Source organism: Aphelocoma coerulescens, chromosome 1 (assembly GCF_041296385.1).
Source record: "Aphelocoma coerulescens isolate FSJ_1873_10779 chromosome 1, UR_Acoe_1.0, whole genome shotgun sequence".
NCBI lineage: Eukaryota > Metazoa > Chordata > Aves > Passeriformes > Corvidae > Aphelocoma > Aphelocoma coerulescens.
In genome coordinates, this window is record NC_091013.1 from 107183139 (window position 1) to 107208956 (window position 25818).

The following is a 25818-nucleotide window of genomic DNA, read 5'->3' on the forward strand; positions in this document are numbered from 1 at the left end:
TTTCTCAATTTTAATGTCTTTTATATTTTTTTACCAGTAAAAAGGTGTTTAGGACCTGTTACACCTGTTTAGGAAAAAAGCAACAACATGAGCATGAGGGATCAGTCTTGTGAATATAGAATTTACACAGTAAAGGATCTTCAGTTCAGTTCTGCAGTTCCCAGAGAAATATGTACTAACTTAAAATCTCATTAGATTTAATTCTGAGGTTCTTCAGCATTTACCAGCCTATACAAGGAAATTAATTATTTGAGATATCGTTTTTTGTGACCAAGTTAAGAGAAAATGACATGTCTTCTTCTCAATGCAAGGAATGGAGAACTACAACTAATTCACTGTATTGTAATTTATTTAGGAGGTTCTAATTTCATGTAAATACAAAATATAGGAAGGTGAGAAACCTATGTAGTTTTCTAACTGTTATTCATTCAGTCAAACTAATTGACTATGAATTTGTTGGTAGTTGAGCTTTGAAGTGGTACAGAACCAGAGCACAGGTACACATTATTTTAATGAACAGTGATGTGTGAAATTAATCATACTCTCATCAAGACAATAGTGAATTATATTGCAGTCATGGTTAAGAGAAGCTATAACAAACATGCTGGATGTAGTTTCCAAAAGCTGCTAAGTGTTTGTCAATTACGATATTTCTCTGTGAAAACTGTAAAATGAAGAAACTCTACAAGTGCTCATTAATCACGCATAAAAAATAAGATTCAACACAATATTCATGAACTCTTGAGTTTTTTGTTAACACAAGGCTCTCTGACTTCTGCTTGTTTTCAATAAGTGCCCAGCCAATTCTTTCTATGATACATGTTTCTATCAATAAAATTTTCCTGAACATCTGGAAACAGGATGGAAATATCGAAATGAAAAATGAGGAATATTGTTGCCTAATTTGGAGATTTCTTTATTTTATTTATTTATTTTTATATTTTCTTAGTAAGTCTGGTAATTTCTTTTGGGAATATTCAATATTAAAACATAAAACTATTGCTTTACTGTTCATAGAACCACAGAGTTATAGAACATCCTGACATGAAAGGGACCCATCAGGATCATCAAAGTCCGATGCCAGGCCTCACACAGGACAGCCCCAGGAATCCCACCATGTACCTGACAGTGCTGTTCAAATGCTTCTTGAACTCAGTCAGGCTTGGGGCTGTGACCTCTTCCCTGGGGAGCCTGTTCTAGTTCCCAACCACCCTCTGGGTGAAAAACCTTTTCCTGATATCCAGCCTACACCTCCCTTGACACAACTTCATACAGTTCCCTTGGGTCCTGTCACTGGTCACCACAGAGAAGAGATCAGTGCCTGCCTTCCTCTTCCCCTTGTGAGGAAGTTGCCAACCTCAATGAGGTCTCCCCTCAGTGTCCTCTTCTCCAGGCTGAACAACTCCAGCTCCCTCATCTGCTCTTTGTATGGCTTCCCACTGTGTCTCTCAGAGGAGGGATGCTCTCTAACAGCTTTATATCTTTCATTATGGTACCCAAAATTGCCCCCAGGACTTGAGGTGAGGCTGCCCCAGTGCAGAGCGGAGTGGGACAACCCCCTCCCTCACCCAGCTGGTGATGCTGTGCCCGATGCACCACTGGATACAATAGCTCTCCTGGCTGCTAGAGCACATTCCTGTCTCACTTGTACAATTGCAACCTGAAAGTAGTTAAAATATGGGATTGAACATCAGAGACACTCAATTAACTCATTTTTGTAAGATGTTGGTTTGGCTCTTTACTCAGTTGATTCAGTGATGTAGTGCCTTCAGACTTTAAATTACCAATCTTCCTCTTTAAAATTATAGTTCTGAAAACATGCTTGATCATATTTATTCTGTAATGCTTTGTAAAGGAACACAGATTTAGACAAGCTTTTGAAAGTAGAAAGAGGAAAAACTCCCCTCCTGTCTATGCCCAGGAAAAGGCTGCATACTTAGGTTATCTATTGACAGACATGATAAACAAATCTTCCCCCAACTGTTCTATATGCAGCTCTGTTTTATTCTTGGAAAAATAAATTATGGTAGATATTGAAAACGCTAACCTTTAAATAAAATATTAGGTACAGGGAGCTTATTGAAACACATTTGGTTACAAGTGGATTTTTATAACTGCTTAGAATTTATATATTTTAATTTCTCATACTGTCACACCCTCTTAAAATGATTATTTTGAAGCAATCACTTATGTTAGCCATGACCTACTTTCTGTTAAGATACTTTGAGTGTATATATCTGCTGCCTATTTCACAAGCCTTATTCTCATAGAATAATAGACATTATCTAGATGTTTTCAGTAAAGCTTTTCCACTTTGCTTTACTCTGCCTAAGTGAATAAAAGATTTTATTATCTTTTTCAGGGAGACAAGTGAGGTGGGGGAGGAAGGACTTATTAGGGAATTCATACTATTCTTCAGTGAGATAATTATTCTTTATAATTCTTAGGTGTTTTTCTTCATTGGTGTCCTGGGTTGCAGTGTATTCTATTGCCATCCTCATGAGCTGTTGAAATCAGGTGGGGCAGTGTTTCCTTGCCTCCTCCCTGTGGACTACCTTCTATTAATGAGCCCATCAACACCTGGCCTCATGACTCATCATCCATTGTGAGATGCTCCACCCAGAGGGAGGAACCAAGCATTCCATCCTGGATATAATCTGAGATTCTGAACACCAGAGAAAACTTTTCCACTGGATTCCCAGAGGACAGGAGCTAAATAGCCACCACTGGCCCGTCTGAGGAAGAACAGACCTCTCTACAGGATCACTGCTTTGGCAGAATCACATCCATCACTTCAGGAGGACTGCAGCCACCATTTTATCAGACTGCCACCACCACCCTGACTAACAGGGTGTCAGGTTGTATCCTGACTCTGTCAGTTTAACCCAGTGTTTTCTGCCTTTATCTTTTTGATTTCCCTATTAAATTGTTATTCTGACTTGGTGCCTCCCACTGGTTTGTTTTCAAACTAGTACAATTGGACCATTAAATATCTTCTGTACTGCAGTGGAAGAAAAGAAACAGTAACAGAATCATCAATGTGCTGCACTGAGTATGAACCGGAGCATAAATAATAAAACTGTAGCAGCTACTACAATGTGGATTTGAAACACATTGAGGAACTTGCAATCACTCTTGTTAGCAAGGAAATATAGAACTCTTGACATTTAAAACAGTGACTATATGTCACATCCAGGTACACTTTGCAGTACAGAGGTGTGTAGGGTTGTGCTTAGGAAGATGGACAGGGATATAATCACTAAATACTGCAGAGGGTTAGCACTTTGTTTTCCCAGTTGCTGTTTAAATACACAGCAGGTTTATTGTCCCAAAGACCTGCTGGCATGCTCTAATCTAGGCACAAGTTTGCAGTTAACTAAGGTGAGAACAAGATTTGATGGATTTATCTAAGGGGGGTTTCCATACAGAAAGCTCAGCAGGTTTAAGAGAAATCAAACAGGCATTCTGAGGCTGTGTCATTGTTGTAATTTCTGAATTGTCATGTTTTCTTTTCCTCCTCCCATTGCTGAAGTAGGACTCCTGATGGTCTGGCCTTCTTCTTGGAGACTCTCCTGGCTGCCTTTGTTACGCTCTGGCGCCACTTCCATTGAATGCCTCTGCTAAAAGTGCATTTCTACTTCTTGAGTATGCCTTGTATCAGCTGCAGCTTCTCTTATCCTGTCTGATGCCTTCATATACTGTCTCCTCTCACACTCCACTCTTGAATGCTTTTTCTGGGCTTGGAGCACAGCCACAAATCAAGCCTAAAGCAAGCAAGGCAGTTGCCATGAATAATAAAGGAGTTTGCAGCATGACCTAAAGCATATTGAATAATATCTTTGGATCAGAAGTTTCTCCTGGATTGCTGCTTTAACAGCAGACTGATTTTCTGAAAAAGCAGGAACTGCCTTCAGCAAGACCCAATAGTGGGTAAATAGCAATTTTAATTTTACCTCCATTTTTATCAAGTGAATGTTAATTTAGATTCATTAGCTTTTTCTAGTCCTCACAGAACCAATCAATGATGATTTAGAAGCATTAAGGTGAATGTAGATGAGGACAAAAAAAGAAAAAAGTGACATATAATAAAAAAAAAATCTGTGAACTGGCGCAATTCAAACTAGTTTGTGTCTTTCAGTATACAGGGACTGTTGGTTACGGAGTTGTTTGGAGAGGTACTACTTTTTTTAGTTCACAGTAAAAAAAGTACTATGAATACTGTGACTTTTCTTGTAAGAAAGAAGATTTAAGAAACATACAGAGAGTGGCACATTTGATCTATTCACCAAAACTGCAAACACACAAATCTCTTGGCACATATTTTCCAGAGGGTTTTTTGAGTGAGGCAGTTACATAATTTCAAACAGAGATGAGAGAATTTCTGAACTGCAAGATAGCTTTATTTCTGTATTATTTTAAATCCACAGATGAGCTGTCAGAATAAAAAGAAATGTACTCTTCAAAAGAGTATGTATTTGAAAACTTTTTTAATAAATTTGACATTAGAGCAGAATAACTATAACTTGCACACAAATTTTCTTTTTCCTTAATTGATAATAGCTATGATTTTTTAATATTTTTTAAATTTTATTTGAAATAAAGAGTGGATCTATGAAACTATTGATCTTGAAACCCTAACTTAGCTTGCAGTAGTTGTGTTAGTGAGATACTAGGCAAAGATCACAAGAAAATCTGTTCCTTTAAACAGTGGCACAAAAGGTTATAAAGAAATTGCATGCAGATCTGAAGCTTTTTGACACATAGTCCCATGCTTCAGCCTTTCATTGTGGTCTAATACTAGATAGTATATTATTCTTTACTTGCCATTTTTATATCCCTTCTCACTGGATTTATTTTCCAGATGACTTTTTTATATCTTCAAATGAAGACGATTAAAAAACAGGACAGACATTTCTTGTACTTCTCTCTGATCTTACAGTTCTAAGAAATACAGGGGGTTTTGTTCCCTTTCTCCTTCCCTCCCCCTTTTTTAAAGGCCTGTGATTTCAGAAGCTAAGGAAAAATACTTACAAATAAAACCTCTTCAGCAATGGGCACATTTTCCCTGTTCATTCTATGACAACAATGAGATTGTGTAGACTTAGCTTGGAGTGCACCATACATGCAATGTATTTCTTGTCCCCTTGTTTCTGGTAGGCAAGAGTCAGAAAAGCAAATAAAAAAGACATTAAAATCACGGGGCTCTAGAAGTGTCTGAAAGTCCTAGTTCAAGGGAAATTAAATGCAGCAGCCCCACTACTGTTCATTCTCACAATCCTCAGCCCAGAGTTTACCTTAAAAAGAGAAACAGTAATATGTAAGATAGTACTGGGTCAAGTGAAGATAACTTTGTTTGCATTATGATAATACTAAAGATTAAAACTAATTTTTACAGCACTTCTATCACGAATCATGGATCTAAGGAATACATTGTGTCATGAAATTTTTCTGCCTGGGTGTTTACGTAGGCCTACATTTCATGCTAGAAAAGGACATATCCATCTGTGTAGGAGAAAGAAGTTTCACAGAAGGAGGTATTTCAGCAGGAGAAAGGATGCTCCAACAAAGAGCTTCAGGGGCAGCTGAAATGAAGAGGGGTGTTTTTCATCGAGGAGACAGATTCAGCTAAGAAAGGATGAGTGATTAATTAAAAAACAGTTTTCTTGTAGCAGCAGAACAGCAAAGCAATTCTGGGCCTAGTATGACTGCAGAAGCTGAGTAGCTGTTGATTTAGGTTTAGAGTAAGGTCAAGATCTGCATAGAGGAACAGTGCATTTTGGTGAACGTGGGGCTTTGTGAATCAGTAAAACCCAAGAAGCAAAGAAGTAGGGAAAACAGCTCTTCATCATACAATAGACAGTAATTGGTTACAAAGACATACAGGTACCCTGTGAACTCCTTTACATTGCTGAGGTTTTCAGCAGATACTGTAGGGACTTTATGATAGCAAGGAAATATAGAAGAAAAGGAACCTTGAATCAGCTCTATTCCAATTCCAATCACCTTTCTAGAGAAAATAAAATAAATGTGAAAAATATTGGGGAACTTGAACAGAATAAAATTCTTGTGAATCAAGATAATCTTCTAATAGCAAATTTGCTTCAAGAAATTCTCAGAATACTTGAGCTGTTTTCCACAGGTCTATTTGTTTTGTCACTACAGAAATGAAAAATAGCCTCACCTTGTCAGAAGCATGGCATATGGAATTCATTAAAAAAGAAAAGAAAAGAAAATCCAACAATATTTTATGTTGAAGTAGATATTTAACACAGTGGAATAGTGTCTCAGCTAAAAAAAAATGTAGAAACTAAATAGATCAACTATGTAAATATTCAGTTAGCTTTTTTTACTGTTAAATTACAGTGTGAGAACTATTACTGGTTATTTCTGAGTAGTATTGACAGTAAACCACTTAGGACATAACGAGAAAAGTGGCAGTGTAATTTTCTAACATGCCTAAGTCTGCACAATAACTGATGCAAATTCTGCAGCACTCCACATTTACCCAAATGTAAGGATCTTTTGAAATAATGTTACAGAGATATCATTTTGCAGAATGGGGACTTGGCTTTTACTCACTGAAAGAAAATTTCAAGCATTCCATTGACAGTTGTAGGACAAGGCTTTGGGCCTTACAGAGAGTTTTATTGAAAAGGACTTGAAAATGGAAACTTGGAAACATTCTTCTTTCCTTGAATCAGGCAGATGCCTTTATTGTTATATATAAGAGCCAGAGAAAACCTTCATGCTTCAGCTTTTCTTTCAGCTTGATAACATCATCTAAATGGGAAATATAATTAATATTTTCATTGTTTGCTTAATGTTAAGTAAAATTAAAAGTAAACAGTGTAGTGTATAACATCAGATTTATGTAAGAACAGCCTGCAAGCAGTCATGTAGCTACAGCAAGATGCCAGTTAGAGCAAAGGACTGGATTTGTGCATTGCAGACTTCCCTGTTCCGTGCCAAAGACACAGCCAATATACCCATCATTTCAGTGGTCACCAGGCCCCATTCCATTTGATCTGAGATCTCATCTTTAGAAAATCACTGCAGTTGTCTTGATTAATTCTAATTATTATCCCAATCAGTTAGCTCTGTCACTAATTATCTTAATTTGTTATATTTTTTGATTGCAGCTGTCTAAAATTTCCTTTCAATGTGTATCTTTCATCTTTTTGTTCGACTTTTGCTTTTTTTTCCTCTTTCTTTGATGACACTACCTTCTGCAACCCCATCATTCAGAGTTTCTTCTCTTTCCTTGCCATTTTTCTCATTTTACAGTAACATTCCTTCACACTTTTCTGTAATTTCCAGTTATTTCACTGTACCTAGGTAGCTTAGCTGGCTCTTTCCTACTGACATTACCAGTCAGTGTCACTGCACAGCTTACTCAAGGTTCAGTATTGAACTGTTCTGTGTGTAAAAATTCCTATGTTTTCTCAAATTTTCCTGCATCTCAAGTTGTGGCCTTTGCACAATTTATTCTTTTCAATATGCATCTCTGAGAAAAGACTGGAATGATTTTTTCCATATTCTCCTGCTGGGTAACTGAAGAGATATTTGATCAAAATTAACCAATGCCTGTAGCAATGGATATTTTCAAAGAACTACTTGTGAGCAATTTACAAATGTACTTTAGGGAATATTTTTAGCAATAAAATATATATAGAAGTAATCTTATCATTTCTTGAATATATTTCCCCCCTAATGTTTGGAGAATGTATTGAATGTTTTGTTTAAATGATTTGGTGTATGCATTTTGTAAGCACTTCTGTAGGATTGCTGCTTTTACAGCAGGAAGAGATCATATGTTAACAGCTTGCAGCTGCTGAATGGTAGTGCTCATCCTAAATACAATTTTAGAATTTCAACACTGAAATGAAAACAAAGTTTAAGAAATATGAGTGACAAGCAGTCCTTTAGATACAAGTATCACAGCCTAACAGCTTGCAGTATTTAGCTTTGAAACAGAATGGTTTGCAAACTTGCTTTACACCATTTCTGGCCTCCCTTCTCTGATGTGTCCAGAAAAGGGCAACAGCACTGGGAAGGGTCTAGAAGGTAAGTCCTATGAGGAGCAGCTGAGGAAGCTGGGGATGTTTATCTCGGAGAAAAGGAGGCTCAGGGAAGACCTTATCACTCTCTAAAACTCTGGGTGTAGGCAGGTTGGGGTCGGGCTCTGCTCCCAGGTAACAAGTGACAGGCTCCAATCCGTGCCAGAGGAGGTTCAGGTTAGGTATCAGAAAGAATTTCTTCCCAGAAAGGGTTGTTAAGCATTGGAACGGACTGTCCAGAGAGGTGGGGGAGTGACCATCCCTGCAGGTGTTCAAGAAACAACTGAATGTGGCACACAGTGCCATGGTCTTGTTGACAAGGGGTGGTTGGCAAAAGGTTGAACCCAATGATCTCAGAGTTCTTTTCCAACCGAAATAATTTTGTGATTCTGGGATTCTCCTGCTGTAGCAGATAGCTTCCCAGTCTCACCAAGGTGAACACTAGACTAGAACCTCTAAGGATGCTGCTCCCTAGTTCACTTGTAAGATAACTGGCCCTGTGAACTATACAGCATATCTATGAGGAATATCTTTCTACCTGAAAGGAAAGAAAATGAACAGCCGACATCATGTTACTTCAGTTAATTCCTCAAGGGATGTGTCTGAAGCTTGCACGCTGCTCTCCCCCCTTTCCTGAATAAGTACAGAAATGAATCTTGGAACTCTCTTAATGGCAATTCACAGTTTAAATTACACTTGCTTGTGGATGGTGGAGTTTCCCCACATTCATGAACTGAGCTACGATGAGTTTTGTCTCAGTAACATACACAAAGTACTAAATTGTATTTTCATTTGAGGAATATAATTTAAAGAAATGATGGACATGATTTCCTTGATCATTCCCCATATGAAGAAATTTATATATACACATATTGAGTATAACATGTAGTAAGTCTAGTTTTTAAATTTTGCTCAAGTAAAATTGTATTATCAGATAGAGATGAGCACATTTCAAATAAAAAATTTGATCCTGTTGAGGTCCATAATCTTGTAATTTGCATTTTCTTGACACTTTCTGTACTGTGGTTGCTAATTGCAGCAGTTCTAATTTGTGCAGAAATTAATTTTCATTTTGATTCACACATACAGAGATTATCATTAGACTATGCTATTATCATGCAGTCATTCAAAACCTGATAGGCTCAATGGTATCACATTATCTACCTTTCTAAATTACAGTGACACAGGTCTTATTCTTTCCCAGCATATTTTTCTTGTTCCTCTTCCTTTGCCTCTCTTAAATCCTTATATGACCCTTATCATAGAAATATTTATGAATTAACATATATAGTCTCTTCCTTTTCATATTTTTTCCTTCTAACTTCATAATTTTTAAGACTGTTTCTTAAATGCTTCCAATTTGATCATTTGGCCACCAAGTATAAGTTGTGTTGAGCAATTGAAGACACCTCAGGCATAAAAAATAGTATGTGAACAATCTTACAAAATAAGTGATGGTTTGAAATGCAATAGATGAAATAGGTTGGTTTACCAGGGAGAAACTTGGTTAGATGAGAATTGACCCTACTAGAGGGAAGAGAATACACCTTGAGGCATCTGGGAAAAAGAAATTTGACAGTACAAAGGTTGCTGTAGTACAAGGCATCATTCTCCTCCACTAGGAAATTCAATGCTCTCTCTGAGGCACTTCTGGTTTGGCAGGATAAATTGTGCTAAGGAATATTTCATTTGGCATCAGAATTTATGTCATCATGACCCAAATTTTAAAATATATGTAATCCTTGAAGTGATGGCCATTTTCCCAGGATGCAAGAGATATCACTGATCACTGAAAGAGAGGAACAGCTATGTCTCCTTTAAGGTATATCACAAAATTACAGAATGCTTGAGATTGAAAGGGACCCCTGGAAGTCCAACCCCACTGCACTGGCCACCACGAGCCACTAGCCCACCACACAGTGTCCAGAGAATCTTTTGGTGTCTCTAAGGAGAGAGACTCCACAAACTCTTTGAACAAGTCATGCCTGTGCTCAGTCATCTGCAGAGTAAAAGTTTCCTGATGTTTAGACGGAATATCCTGTGTTTTGCTTTGTGCCCATTGCCTCTTGTCTTGACACTGAACATCACTAAATAAGGCCTTGTTCCATCCTCTTCGTACTCTCTCTTCAGGAATTTATATACATTTATAAGATACCTCTTGAACCTTCTCTATGTTTTGTTCCTTCTCATAGTTAGCAGATACATAAAAAATTGGTTACATTAACTGTAATAGTTTTACTATCTTCCTTTTTTTTTTTTTCCCCACTTCAGCTTAATAATTTTTCCTGTGTTAGGCACTACATGAATGAAGGCTGACAGGGGAAAGTGTAATACTCCTGGGTAACTAGCAGATGACAGACTGACATCTTCTGCTGTTTGCCTGAAAGTGCTAAAGATGATTGAACATCATTGCCATGCTGAGGCTTGTATGTGAACTCCTGAATGCTCAGCAGCCAGGTTTGGCATTTTGCAATAAATATTGTAAGAATATTTGTAGTTATTGAAATAATGCAACATGGATAACAATACTAGGCAGCCTAGTTCATGAGTTCTACATGGATATTAAATTTTCTTTTAAATGGAAGTGTCAGTGATAGCAGCAATAGTGCAATTTACCACTTCCTTTTCTGTACACTGTTTTGGTTCGCTACAGGATGATATTTTGATTAGGAAGCCAGGTGATACAAAATCAATAGAAGAGTTCATACAGATTAAACACTGCCTTTCTTACTGATGTTTGTGATGTCTTTAAGAAACAGTTCTTGACCTTTTGCTATTTAATATTGTTATCAATGGCTTGGAGGAAAACAAAACCATTATTGACTGAATTTATAACAAATGCACACACACATAAAGGAATGTCAAAAAAAAGGTAGTATTCAGCAGAGTTAAGCAGGTGGTTTTTTAAGTGTAGAATAAATATACAATTTGCAACTCAGCCAAGTCACATTTTGGTCTAGTGAATTGTGAGTAGAAGCCACATTTTGCAGCTACAAATATCTTGAAGAGAAGCTTCTTTTAAAAAGGGGCAAGCATTCACACCAAGCATGAACATTCAGTACAATTCCACATTAAAAAGGTGAATGTGAGACAAAAATATGAGAATATTGAGTAGAAATTAATTGTGCTCCTTCTCCTTAGGGGGCTGCTGCTTCTGTTCTGAAATCCAGAGTTCAAAAAATGCATTGATAAATTGGAGAGCATTTATTAAAGGACTGTGAAGGATTCAAGGAGCTCAAATTATGAATTTAGCAAAGGAAATTGTGTCTGTAGTACTAGTGCTGCACAGCTGGATGCTCAGCAGAGTAGACTATTGTGCTCTCAAGCTTTGTTTGCTTTGTGATGGGATGTCCCACCAATTCTCTGTCCTTGCTAAGGTGCCCAGTACAAGCATTGGTGTCCCTCTCCAGATGTGGCAGCTCAGCTATGAGAGGCCTTAGTTCCGGGGTCCCCACTGACTACCTCAGCTATACCTTTCCCTGTAATCCTCATATGTTGTTTACCTGGCTTTGAAATAACCATAATGCACTGCCAACAGGCTTGCAGAGGTTTTGGGCTGAGTCATTTTGCTTTAGTTACTATACAGACTGTCAGTTCTTGGAAAAAAACCTTAAAAATCAGAAGGGGTTTTGTTTGGCTTTTTTCCTCTCGTTTCTCAGAATTCATAAGGAGTGGTGCAGTGTACCTGGAACCTCTTTGGAACACTGGATGTCTCTTAAATGTGCTGCCTGGTTGTTCATGTCCTTTGGTGTCATTATACTAATTTCCTTCTAATTTATTTAGTACAGCAGAGCTGTACCACTTCTTGCTTATGTTTGGGAGTGTTTGGGGGTGTTGCAGAGAGGGAAATGCAACCTCTGGACATACCTTTGTGCTTTTGATGCACCCAACCTTTAATTCCCTCTATCAAAACCAGTCAAGGGCCATGGAATTATGGTAGGATCACAGAGCAGTTAAAAGGTTCACTAATGCTGAGGGTGCAGCAATTCCCAAACACAAAGCCAAACACTCACCTACACATATTGCCACTCACAAGGATGAGATTTCTTGGTTTTCTCCGCTTTCCCATTGTTTGGCCAAGCAGACTATTCTGGGATCCAATGGAATTGTGGCATTCCCATGGGGCTCTTTAGGGGTCTTGTGTCTGACAAAAGCTTACTGAACAAACCAAATGCCCTTGGGTGCTGCTGCTGCTACTCTGCCCTGGGTCATCCCTGCACATCCTCTCATCTTGTTCCTGGTTCTCCGGATTGTCCCAGACAAATGGGATCAGTCTGGCCAACCATTAGCTCTTGTTCCTGGGCAGATCCTTGGTGGCTTTTCCCCAGTGTCATCTAAACAATGACATAATTTTGTGACATTCAGCCACATGGTCCTGTCAATGAGGTTGTGGGAATGGGACATCTCCACAGTGAGAATTCAATATTTAAAGAATTACTTATAACTGACTGCATGATGAGATCACCAGGCACCTAGGACTAGTGGATCTCTTGTTAATTTGACAGTTTGCATAGATAGGTTGTTTTTAATTTCTGTTCTGTTAGTTTGCTTCCACTTTAAAATGTTTTCCTAATTTGTTTTAATTCTGTGGCATTTTATCTTAGAATTTCTCCTCAAAACTGAGGCACAAAGTTTGTAAGAGAGAAGTAGAAAACCCGATAGTGAAGTGAAATTTGTCTATATGTAAGGATTCCATAGCAAAAACCAGAATTCACCAACTCCACATTGATTCCCCTACTCGTTAGGTGTGATTTGATTCCAGTTGATAGGAAATCCTATAACAAAAATTATTGAGAGGATTCTCAAATATAGCAGGAAACTTTATAATGGATTGCGGCATATGGAAGTTCCAGATAGACATATTCTGCTTTGGAATAATTCACATTTTAAAATGTTAGAACAATTTATATTTTAGTTCATCCACAGAAGTTAAATCAAGAAAGTTGTATGACCTATGTAATAGAAGGAGGCAGATGATGTGATTATAATTGTCCCCCTCTGCCCTGTAAAGTCCATGAATCCATGAAATAAATGAAAGAGATATTGGAATATTTTGTCATATTTCCTGTTTTATCAATAGTGTCAAGTCCAATTTTTCACAAATGATGTCCTACTAACCATAGTGTCAGCAGAAATGAACCATCCCCACAGTTTCCTGCCCACTGCTTTCTCTCCCTCTCCAATCCATATCCCTGGATCTGTAAATGGAACAATTCAGTTTTGAAAAGATAGTAAGGTTAAATCACCTATACATATTCAATGTAAGTTTAATTTCTAAAAGTAAAATAACTTTTCTTCAGTATTTAAAAAGCATTTGTAAAGATGTGAGAATTATTTGCATTGGGTTTCAGCCTATTTCACACCTCCAAAACTTCAAAGTTTGTACTTAGCTTATTCACTAAATTCCTTGTGCTGGGCTGCAGAACCTCCCCATCACCATGTCAGGAACAGCAACAGCAGGAGGGAGGGCTATCCTTTGACCAAATACTTGTCTGATGTTTATTATCCTGTAGCTTTTCTTTTGCCCAAAGCAGTAGCCACTCATTCATGTCATTGATACGGGATCCAAGGACTGAAGAGAGGCTGCAGCCACCCTCCAGGAATAAATGATGCTCCAGAAAGCAAGTGCCAAACAGGGTCTGCTAAATAAATCTCATGGAGAAAGCAGGAGAAGTGACAAATTTTCCTCCTGCCATACAGAGCTTTTAGTTCTGCTTGTCTTGACCTGCTGAATGATTGGCAATCACTCCTTTGCTGTTTTAGAACTTTTTTGTTTCATGTGCCAGCTGTAAGTGATCACAGGCCTCCAAGAGGTGTTCCTTTCCCTAACCTGTTTCCATGGAAAACTATGTTTTGAGGATAGAATCAGCAGTGTTTAGAGCTACTAAAAGAGTTCCTTTATTAAAATGATTAAATTAATTCTTAGCACCTTCTATATGTTTTAGTTAGAAGTAAAAACATATTTTCAAATTAGATTTTACAAGTTGATGAGGGGTTATACAGTGAATTCAGATTTTTTCTACAATTATTTAATTTTATTAATAAATTAACCTAATAATCGTATAACTGAAGCACTTAGTAAAGCCAAAGCATTAAATAAAACTAATGAAGAACCTCATCTTACTCCATTAAAATAAATCCAAGGATTTATTTTTCTTTCATTTTAAAATTTCCATAAGGGATAATCTAATCTAACTTAATGCCTAAATTCTCATTGCTGTCAATAGACTTTAATTTTGCAAATATATTCCAGAAAAGATGTAGAAGTTAGAGACTTCCTACCACTTTTAATTTAATTTTCATGCAATAAAATAAAGGATCCAACCTTTTCTAATTCTCAGCCCGCTTGCAGGGCACACATTGATTTAGGCCTGTGTTCTGGTTGCTCTTGCTTTTCAAATCTCAGTGGGAATCGTTTTAATCTATTGTTAAGAATGATTAAATCACGGAATCTTATCATACCGAAATGTGTTAAATTAGCAAGAAGAACAAAGCTGTCGTTGTTAAACAGATAACCTGTGAGCTCTGTGGCACTCTTTTATTTATGGACTTTGTTACTCACAGTATGACTCTGTACAGTACAAAAAAGGGTTTTCTCTAAAGACTAAATTTCAAAGACTTATGTATCTGTGACTGAAGAAAAGCATTTCTTCTCTCCAGGTACACATTCCTGAGAAAGATTAATAAAGCAGGAAAAAAGATCCTCTTCATAAGAGACCACACTCTAGGCATCTTATATATGCATCACAATGTTGTGCATCAGAGTAATGGGAAGGAAATAAAATCCTGTCCCTGGAAATTGATGTAAAAACAGTAACTGTCCAAAGTCTCAAGAAGCATTAAAAAATGTGCTAATCTTTGCTGGAGTTAGTGGTACTGGGCCAGTTTAGGCCGGGTGTGGATCTGATCCCTTGGCATTGAAATAATGCATCTGCAGTTACGGAAGTAAAGAGAAATCTAAAGAACCCTCCACAGAAAAAAAGGTCCTTTAAACTCTCCATGTAGCTGTCATTAATATCCTTTGCAGCTCTACAAAAGTTATTTATGATGTTTGAATACATTGATTTTTGAAAGAATATATTTAGCATTATCTTTCCATTTGTCAGTCAAGACTAATTTGACATATCAGGTAACAAAACCTCAACAATAAATCAGAAACTGTGATAAAAGTGCCAGAAAATGGATGCTTTGTGTACAAGCTGATGCTTCTAACCTCATAACATTTCTCTGAAAAGGTCTTTAAAATATATTTTTATACTTCCTTTTTGTAAGATTTACTGCTACTTGTTAGCATTCCACATGAATACTCTACTGGGAAACTGTACTCTTTTGTTTGTGTATGGTTTTATAAAAAACTGGATTCATAGAAGAACCTTCATTTTAGGCTTGGGTCAAGAAGCAAATTACATTTGTTTTGGATTTTTTTCCAGTTGTTAAGTTTTCTTTACCAGAAACCATGTCACTGAATATCACTGAATAAGCATCCTAAATGTTAGGATTTTTTTAAAAAGCACAAGAAAGCAAACATTTCAAAAACGTCTTTAAATAGATATAATTTATCTAAAAAGGTATTTAGGAAAAATGCACAGATGTAAACTTCTGATTCTGTTCTTCATATGCCATTTATTTGTGAAGCTACCCAGATCCTATGGATTTGTTTTTGTTCCCCTCTCCAGGACTAGCTAAACATACTACTTCTACTACTACAACTGATGGACAACTTAAGGCACAGGAAATAATCGTGTGTGTGTGTGTATTCAGTCTGTGTGGGCATTGCTGAATCTATCATGCTTCTGGAAATGTATGGGAAAGGGAAGCAAGGAAAGGATGGAAATGGAACTTTACTGCAAATTGCAGCACTGACCAAAGGGAGCTCTGAGTCATGCTGAAGAGTTCCATCCAATGAAAGTTCAGTGTAAAATAAAGGAACAGAACTAAGAGTCATATCCTTCTTTATGCATTGTTTTTTTGTTTTTTTTTTCCCCCCTGGCTTGAAGAATTTTAAATTTTGGAACTAGATGACCTTTAAAGTCCCTTCCAACCCAAACAATTCTGTGATTCTACATACCTTTCTGCATCGAGGTGCTGCTTTTGGACAAAGAAGACTGTGTTTCCTTCTACCTCTTCAGATTTGCAGCTGCTGAAGCCCTCGTTTTAGAATGGTTTACCTTAAAGACAGATCTTGAGAAGATACAGGTGATGTTGCATAAACAAAATCCTTGGGTTTTGCAAGTCCAATGAGAAGCAGCTGAGGGTTGTTTAGCCTGGAGAAAAGGAGGCTCAGGTGAGACCTTACCACTCTCCACAACAATCTGAGAAGAGGCTGTAGCCAGGTGGGGGTTAGGCTCTTCTACCAGGTAGCAAGTGACAAGATGAGGGGACATAAATGTTCCAGAGAATGTTCAGGCTGTATGTCAGGAAAAATTTCTTCATGGAAAGGAGGGTTAAACATTGGAATGAACTGCCCAGAGAGGTTCTGGAGTCACTATCTCTGGAGGTGTTCAAGAAACACCTGGATGTGGCACTCAGTGTTCTGGTCTAGTTGGCAAGGTGGAGGTCAGACTCAAAGGTGTTGGAGGTCTTTTCCAATCTAAACAGTTCTATGATTCTTTTCCATGAACCTGTGATATCCAGTGGCAGGTGGGTAACCCTCAGGTCACTGTTGTATATTCAGCAGCTTTAGGTGTTCTTGGCTTTAAACAGAAGTGATCTATTTTGCAGTAACTTTATGACAATTCAACTGTGGTTGCAGAAACATCTGCCTGGGAGAAGTAATGAGGTGCTAGGGTGTTACAGTCTGGTTTTTAAAGTTATTAGAAATGCCTCTGCCTGAATTAAGGTGCAAATGAGACTGTATGCCAAAGTCAATAGTATGGGTTTATTTGATAGTAAATATGAGAGAGAGAGAGAGAGACAAGAAGAAGAAAGAGAAAGAAATAGAAAACAGGTGGGGGAGACAGAAAGAGAGTGACAGAGACAAATTAAAGAAAATATCACCACTCCGTGGATCCCGGTGATGTTCCGTTGATCCTCTACAGGTCTTCTTGGTGGGGAGGGTCCCCCAAAAGCATAGAATCCAGTGGATTAATATATGCTCAGGCCAGGCCAGGTGGGAATGCCCAGGCACCTCCCCCGCCAGGGGGAGGGGACAGTTAGACAGAGTCTCTTGCAGCAGACTCTGGATCTGTTGCATCACTTTGCATCACCTGCAGTCCTGTGGTGCAAGGCCTCAGGAATGACTCTGAGGGGCACTTTGGGGGGGTCTTTGATGGATTATGACACCTCCTCAGCTGCCTCCCACATAAATGTCCCATGGATGTGGCCTGTGGGGTTGGGGCTTTCACACCTGGGCTGGTTTGTGTAAGAGGATGGTTATTCACTGCCTCTGACCAGAGGTTAAACCACACACACAAAACCTCCTTCTACCCCTGCAGTTGTGGGGGACTCTGTGCAAACCTGGCCTGTCTATGCTGTGGTCTCCCCCACCCCAAACTCAGCCAGGGATGATTCTCTCCTGCATTTGGCTTTTTGTGGATGCATTCCTTTCCTTCAACCTTGTTTACTTCTCCCTAGACCTGAGATGATTGAACAATAGTGTTGCCTTTATCTTGGCAGCTTAACTCACAGTCCAAAGTTTCAGTCAGGCATCTTCAGGGAGGGGTGGGCTTCTGTGGTTGTAGCTTCTTTATACAGTTTTTGCTACAATGCTATAAACTCTTTCATATGATATTTTAGGCACGAAGCATTTCAGTGTCTGACACAGGGATGCAAATTTCTTAAATGACTAAAGCTATCTGTGGAAAGGAGCCTTTGATAACTTCCCCACGGTCCAATGAGGAAATCAGGGAAAGTGACCAAAAGATGAATCAACTGATGATTCAAACCCCTACAATCCACAACTAACAACACGCACAGCTGCTTTCTTCACTTTGGCTATGTCAGTTGCATCTACTGTGTAAGCATAGAACAGCATAAAGCTGATGTAGTACATATCCTGAGCCATTATATTAGAATATTTTTAAATGAGTTTTACAACCTCACAATAGAGTTTTGGGCTAGTACTTTGTTGTTAATGACATTTATATTAAAAAAGTATACCAGACAGGCTTACCTGGTAGGACAGGCAGCCTCACAGGATGCCACAACTGGCCTGAGTTTGCTGCATGGTCAACTGACCTGGTCTTGAGAGCCACCAAGGTATTTCTTCCTGTGTAGTGTTGTATTATCCAACATCAGTGTGGTGACCTGACATGCAACTAACCTCTAAAATGAAGTTCATGAGGAAAACAGCAGAAGCTGTCAGTCCGCTTAAACGGAAGCCACATCAAAGTAGCTAGGGTGACTTTGGCAGACAGTCAAATAATGGTAATTTTCTCATTTTTGTCACTTTCTGTCATTTCATTGTCGCTCTCTAGTGAGCTCTGCATGTGCAGCAGAGTACTGCAGTAAGACCCTAGTTCAGCAGCATGTTTGAGGCATAATTAGCATAGATTGAAATCACTCAAACTAAAGAGTATCCTTGAAGGTAAGGAAGTGCTTTCCCTGAAGACCTAAAGTTTTAGAATATCACTTGGCAGGTACTTTTCTATTTCCTTTTTTGGTCATCTGCTCTTTTGAACATAAACTAAGTCTTTTTGAAGCTGAATTAAATCTAGACACTTCGCTAGAGAGGACACCATACAAGGAGCAGCTGAGGTCACTTGGCTCAGCCTGGAAAAGAGGAGACCGAGGGGAAACCTCATAGCTGTCCACAGCTTCCTCATGAATGGAAGTGGAGGGGCAGGCACTGATTTTTACTCTGTGATGACCAGTGACAGGACCCAAGGGAACTGTATGAAGTTGTGTTAGGGAGGTGTAGGTTGGATATTAGGAAAATGTTCTTCAACCAGAGGGTGGTTGGGCACTGGAACAGGCTCCCCAGGGCAGCGGTCACAGCACCAGCCTGATAGAGTTCAAGAAGCTTTTGAACAAAGCTCTCAGGCACATGGTGTGATTCTTAGGTCTGTCCTGTGAAGGGCAGGAGTTGGACTCAATGATCCTGATGGGACACTTCAAACTCAGGACATTCTATGATTCCATAATTCACAGAGAGATTCAAGCATGGCCCATTGCAGACTCCTTTAGGCCAAAGGGCTTCCAGAGCAGTAAAGGATAGATATCTTTATACTGGCATTCTACAGCAGAGTGAAATTCAGACAAGTTCAGCAAAGCTTAGGAGAGGAGACTCTGTTTAAATAAAAGCACTTGATTGCAGAGACACTGTTAATCTATCATTGAAGCCACGGGAGAACGATCTCTCTCTGCATAGTAGGAAGATAATGAAAAGATCATCATATAAATACTGTACCATTATCTGATGCCATTATCCAGACCCTTCTGTCCTGTGGTGCTCTCCCTAGGTGTCAGGTCAGCCTGCATGATCTGAATGTATTTCGGGCTTTTAGAAATGTTGCCAGAGTTCTCATTGGAATTGTATTCTTCTAGTTGACCATAAAAACTCATTTTGAAAGTTCATGAAGTGTTGATAAGCACCAAAGTTCATAAAAATGAAAGAACACTATTTTTCCTGAAATTATTTCTTATTGCTTCTCAGTATTTGTGAACCAAAACTGCTACACTTTGCTCCTTAGTATGGTTGATTAAATCCAATTTAAGAACATTTTTGTTCTAGTATTTCCTCAAAGATTTTTACACTAAGAATGATAAATAGACGTATGGAGTGATTAGAGAAAGAACTTGTCTCAAATGAATTTACAGGACAGGTAAGTACAGTACAAATTTCACTAGGATGACCAGATTTTTTTCTACAATATTCAGGCAGAGCTTGTTAAAAAATTACTGTCCAAATTAATACCAATGAAGAAAAGATGCAATAACACTAAGCTCAGAAGATAGATGAGATTTTATACCTAAGGTTATCTTAGATAAGGTGTTTTATTTATTATGTCTTGTTAAAGTCATGGTCCTGCCCAAGGTAAATTTCTCAATAAAATTATGGTGCTTGAATTTCAGAGTGGCCTAATATTCACATTACACAGCATCCATCTTTGGCTGGGAGACTAGATGTACAATATTTATTGTGCAATACAAACCCATCTAATATCAATTAGGTCTGAACTTCATTACTTCTTGATGATAATGTGATGGTTTATTGTATGTGTTATTGTCTAGGTACCAAAAGGTCAACCGTTTACTTCTTCACTATTTAAGTGAAGAAATTAAAGACTGAATGGATAATTTCAGGGACTAAACTTTTTTCTTCTTACTGTTGCTTTCTCCAGGTCAAAAGCAATTAAATCTGGCAGAGCTACTTTATTGCACTACTGGTTTTGGTAGCAGGGATGCTGCAGGGATGAGAGAAAGCACCCATGTCAGACAAAGCCAATTCCAGGCAGGTCCAAGACAGACCTGTCACTGGCCAGAGCTGAACCCAACAGTAAAAAGGAGTTTCTGACCATAACCTTCACTGCTCATCCCCCTGTGTGACTCAGGACAGTAGGAGGAAGTAGATGTGGGAAGAGGGGCTTGGGAGGAAGGTGGGTTTAATTTTGTTCCTAACTATACTATTCTGTTTCAAAATGAATTGAATTGAATTAATTTCCCCAATTCAAGTCTGGTTTTCTGGCAATAATTAGAGAGCAATCTCCCTTTCCTTATCTTTTCCAAGAGTTTTTTCATTGGATTTTCTCCTCTGGTCCTGGTGAGAGGACCTGATCAAGGGTGACATAGCAGCTTGGTGGGCATCTGGTAGCCTGCAGAGGTTAACTCACAGTTAATACCAGAAATTTTGCCTATATTAGAAATTCTAAATTTTTAAATAACCATCTATCACAGGTTTACATACACATACAAATACACATGTATATGTGTGTGGATATATAAAGTGCCAGACAGTGGTAAAAACTTGGCAATTTCAAAAGGTCAGAAGTGCTTTGGTGCAATTACACAGAACTAACATACCCCAGGCTGATAGAAAAATTCCTGACAGCATATTGTGTCTCACTATTCAAATATTATGTCAAGTCACACAAGGCGTATAGAGGACTGTAACACCTTCTGGTTAATGTGTCAAGACTAGTGTCAACACATGCCATGTTATTTCCTAATGCAACAAACTTATTGAAAAGAAAAAAGATATCACTATGCTGTGACAGGCTTGATTCTTTTCTAATGCTCGTCCAGTGACCTCTGAATTACTGCAGCTTTGGAAATATCCCTTGTTCTGTTCTACTCAACCATGTTTTTAACATCAAAACAGTTTTATTTTGAAGCACCAGATATTTCTGCAGCTGGTTAAAATGGAGATTTTGACATGAAGGAAGTTGTAAGAAGTAGCTTGTGATTTTGAAGTGCAGATGGAAATAGGGATATTTAGCCATGGGGACAAAAACAAACTCCAACACCAATGACATTGGCAAAGCTGAAAAGGAAATTTAAATATTTGAGTCAAACTAGATTTCTTCCTTTTATATCATGTGTTGCAAAGTGCAGCTGTGCTGTCCACCACAACCTTCAAAATTAGCAGCTTGATAGTTCTGCAAAAGGAGCCATAAATAATTAGTGATCATCTCAGTTTTTATAGAATGGAAATTCTGATTTTGTTTAAAGCTCTTGTGTGATTATCTCACTATTTTCAAAGTTTTTTTCACATCTCTGAATTTGGTAACTAAGTATAGTTACACTTTAACAAGAGAAAACAAGAGTATGCAGGCAATCTAATTTGACTTTGGAAATCCTTAAACCTTTAGAAACATTCAAATGAACGGTTCATGTGGAATAAATTCACGGGAAGAATGTCTTTACTGAAAGGGTCATCAAGCACTGTAACAGCCTGCCAAGGGAAGTGTTCAAGAAACAACTTGACGTGGCACTTAGTGCTGTGGTTTAGTTGATATGGTGGTGTCTGTAAACAGGTTGAACTGGATGACCTTGGAGGTCTTTCCCAGCCTTAATGATTCTATGATTTTCTTTATTGCATCTGGAGGTTGGTAGGGAGAACAATGTGGCCCTTTTCTGCCACTGTATTAATCCAAATGATTTCTAGTATTAAATTGCCAGGCTTAAAGGAACAGGATTACCCTCTTTGCTCCAAGACAGTGTTTGTGCTGTCATACATGCATACAGAAATTTACAGGTGGGTTTTTAACGTTGGACAGTGCCATGAGAGTTAGTGTCTTTTAAGGAACACCAGGGAGAAAATATGTAGCTATTTGTGCCTGAAAAATAAATTATCTGTTCCACCATCAAGAGGCATCAGTGGCTTAGGCAGATGGAGGTGAAAGACCTATCCCAAAACAATTTCTTTCTCCTGCAGCTTACCTCTAGAATATATTGGTCAACATGAAATGTCTTCTTTATATGTTATACCTTCAACTTCCATCAACACCAGTCTCAGCCACATACCCATAACACAGATAATTCATTTTTCAGGCACAAATATTTTCTCCCTGGTGTTCCTTAAAAGACACTAACTATCAAAGCTATCCAAACATTGTCTATGGTCTTTTTTAAGTAAACCACCTGGTTTCTCTCTGTAGGCCACAGTGAGGATTAGAGTCTTCTTGAAGCCAATCAATCCAAACTGTCTTGGACACTTGTCTCACACAAGGATGACTGTCCCCTTTGCTTCTCCATTGACAGCATGGGTACTTAGCAGACTGGTTTCAACCAGATGTATATCTTTTAATTTTCTTGAGTTCTGTGTCAGGGATCTTGCCTTAACTAGGAAGAAAACCAGCATAAGCTGTCAAAAAATTTATCCTGTCACAGTCTGCTCCATCAGTATATCCCCTGTTAGCAACTTTTTAGCAAAATAATTATAGATTAATTTTTAAATGCTGATTTGTGGAAATAAGCAATCTTCCATAACTGTGAAGATTGTGTATACATGTGGTGCTACAATTTGCTTTTGTTTTCTTATAACAGTGCACACTTAGGAAAATGACTGGTTTACTTGTCACAGAGACACTTTCCACAATCACATTTTTATCACAGTAATCAGTCAATATATTGAAAACCATCTTGTCAGAATGTTTAAATGAACTGATTATTTAGTGTGGGAGAGCCATGAGTGGGAAGAATGCATTGTGACCCTTCAATCTCACTTGTTTAGTCTTTAGTTGTAAGCGATCTCAATGAAGTACCCTCCTGAAATTTATTGAGACAAAGATAATCACATAAAGGGGGTTATTTATGTTATTTTCTATTTTCCTGCCTCAGTGAAAATGTCACCTTTTATTAATTATATTTTCATTCCTTCTAAAGTTTTCTTCTTAAAAATTTATGATAAAAGATATTAGATGCTCTCTTCAGTCCTGGCAATGACAAGCATTGCTTTTTTAAAATTTCTTTTTATTATTATTATTATTTATTTCCAAGGGGCTCTGTAAGGCTAGGATTAACACTTGCCCTTTCCCAATGGAAGCTGTTGGCATTTCCTGCTGCCATGCCTGCTGCCAGGCTCAAGGGAGATGGTGGGAGCAATGCTGAAACAGTGGCAGAAGTGTTAGGCAGAAACAACGCACAATGAAATACAGTGTGATTTCCAGCATTTTCCCTCTTTTTAATTAATCAAACAACAAAATCAACCTCAAGCTTACTTAGTCTTTTGCTCTATTTCAATCTGTTTTGCCTCATACAGACAAAGTGTGCACTCTGCTCCCAAGAAGTCCCCTGAAGGGGAAAGAGGAAGCAGCGAATGAGCTGATAACAACAGCAGCTGGCTGGGTGATGAGTGGGAGTATCCTGTCTTTGATAAAAGGCATCGGCAGGCATTCATTCTGATCCAGATTTCAGAAATGCTGTGAATAGACTCAATGGCTTCCTACAGCTGACTGGAAACAACGTTTCACACACACACACACACACACACACACACACACACACACACACACAGAGAGAGAGAGACACACACATAGAGCCTGTAATAGTTTGGGGCTAATGATTCACTGTAACTGAGTTTGCACAGTTTCTCAGTTTTCATGGAATGCAAAATTTAATTTGCTAATTTTAGTTTAAGAGGGGTGTTTTGAGGAGCTCTCCTAACTCGAGGACAACCACTTGTCCCGGCTGTTCAGAGACTAATTTGACGCTGAGGGGTGACTGCTGCTTGTCTGGTAAAAGATTATTCCTCTCTTACCTATGAATGGGTCTGTTCTCAGGCTGCAGGTGTAGGCTGTCCCCACACACTGACACACATAACAGGTCAACAAAGCTCCTGATCCACTTTTCTTGCTGTACAAAACAGGAACAAGATGTGTTAGGTGTTGCAATGGGAGAGGAGTTGCTTTGCTGGGATTAAAGAACGTGATTAGAGCTAATTTTGGTGTTGGCTTTGAGTAGTTTTTCCTTTGCCAGTGATCACGGAGAAGATAGACCAGATGATTTGGAAATGCAGTTGAATTCTGATAGGAAAACAAAACTGCTTTTACAGCTAAATTGTAAGTGCAGCATTATCATCAAGAGAAGAGGAAAGGAGACTCATGCTTCCGCCATGTGTTTTCCTCCCAGCAACACCACGACTCTGAAGTGTTGGCACTTACCATGAATTGTGAAGAGTAGTTTAAATTTTGTTTTGTCTAATTCTGGAATGGGTTTTTCACATTTAGTGGATGCTTCTCATAATGGCTTAAACGAACCAAGAATCCATGAAAAAGCTTCATGCCTTTCTATCCTATGAAATGAAACCATGAAGCAAGAGTTCCTAAATTATACCTATCCATATTTGCAAATTTTCTCTAAGCCAGCTGTTTTGCATCAAAATCCTTGGAAAAGGTCATGTTCCATTCATCTCTTAATGAGAAATCCATCTCCTATTGATAAATTAGTTCATCCAAAGGTCCGAAACCTGTGAATAAAGAATAATGTATAAATATCACATATTACTCTCATTGTAGTTTTAGGAACATGATTTAAGTGGATGCAATAGCAATTTGTTTTAAAAAGAGACAGCCTCCACAAACTCACTGACAGCAAGGATTCACTCATGAAACATGTTAGTCTCCCCATAACTCCTTGTCTTAATGTATGTTTTTATAAATGCCTCAGTGTAGGTTCACGTTAAGACCCCTAGTGCTACTCAGCCTACTTATTGTATGTCACTTGTCTATACTTTTACATCACCTGTGCCTTTAAAACAAATTTACTTAAAGGTTCCTGAATTGGCACAGCATTGCTAATTTTCTTTCAGATAAGTAAAGTCTGTTCCTCTTATAGTTCTATTGGTCATTCTAGGATGCATTTTGCTTTGATGTTATGGAAACAAGTGTTTCAGATCTGCTTTAAATTACTTAAGCAATAGCTGAAACCATGTTTGATTCTATTTCTCACCTTTCTTTTTCATCAACCTTTATTTGCTTTGGAAAACAAGTATACGTGGGTTCTTTTTCAAAGTGTTTTTTTTTGCTCTTCTGTTACATATTAAATTGATAAAGTGGGGGAAAAAAATATTTTTTCTACAAAATTAATTGTCAGCCTTTTTGCCCAATTGAGTGAAATCATGTGACTTGCATAAACAAAATTCTCAGTTTTCTTTCATTGGTTAATTTTAAGATACCTACTGTGCAATAATTTACCACATATTTAATGTCCAGAAAATGTATTCCTTTCGTATTTGGTTGGTTTCTTCCTTAATTTTTCTCCTTCTTGCCTGGGATGCGTGGCGCACAGAGTAGTCACCTATTACTCATGTTTTTTAGAGTTCCTTCAAATGGGTGCTAAAAATCTGTGACAAATATTTAAAAACAGTCAAGAGCTTGCATAT

At 38.2% G+C, this 25818-nt stretch overlaps 1 long non-coding RNA gene across 1 annotated transcript; it reads right to left on the reverse strand.

The window, feature by feature from the left end:
• Positions 1-3128: 3128 nt before the first annotated feature.
• On the reverse strand, positions 3129-16224 carry LOC138119780 (uncharacterized). The gene is made up of 3 exons (XR_011155615.1): positions 16126-16224; positions 5032-5150; positions 3129-3764 (listed from the first exon to the last, which is right to left on the reverse strand). It is a non-coding gene; the product is annotated as an uncharacterized lncRNA (long non-coding RNA).
• Between the last annotated feature and the right edge of the window lie 9594 nt (positions 16225-25818).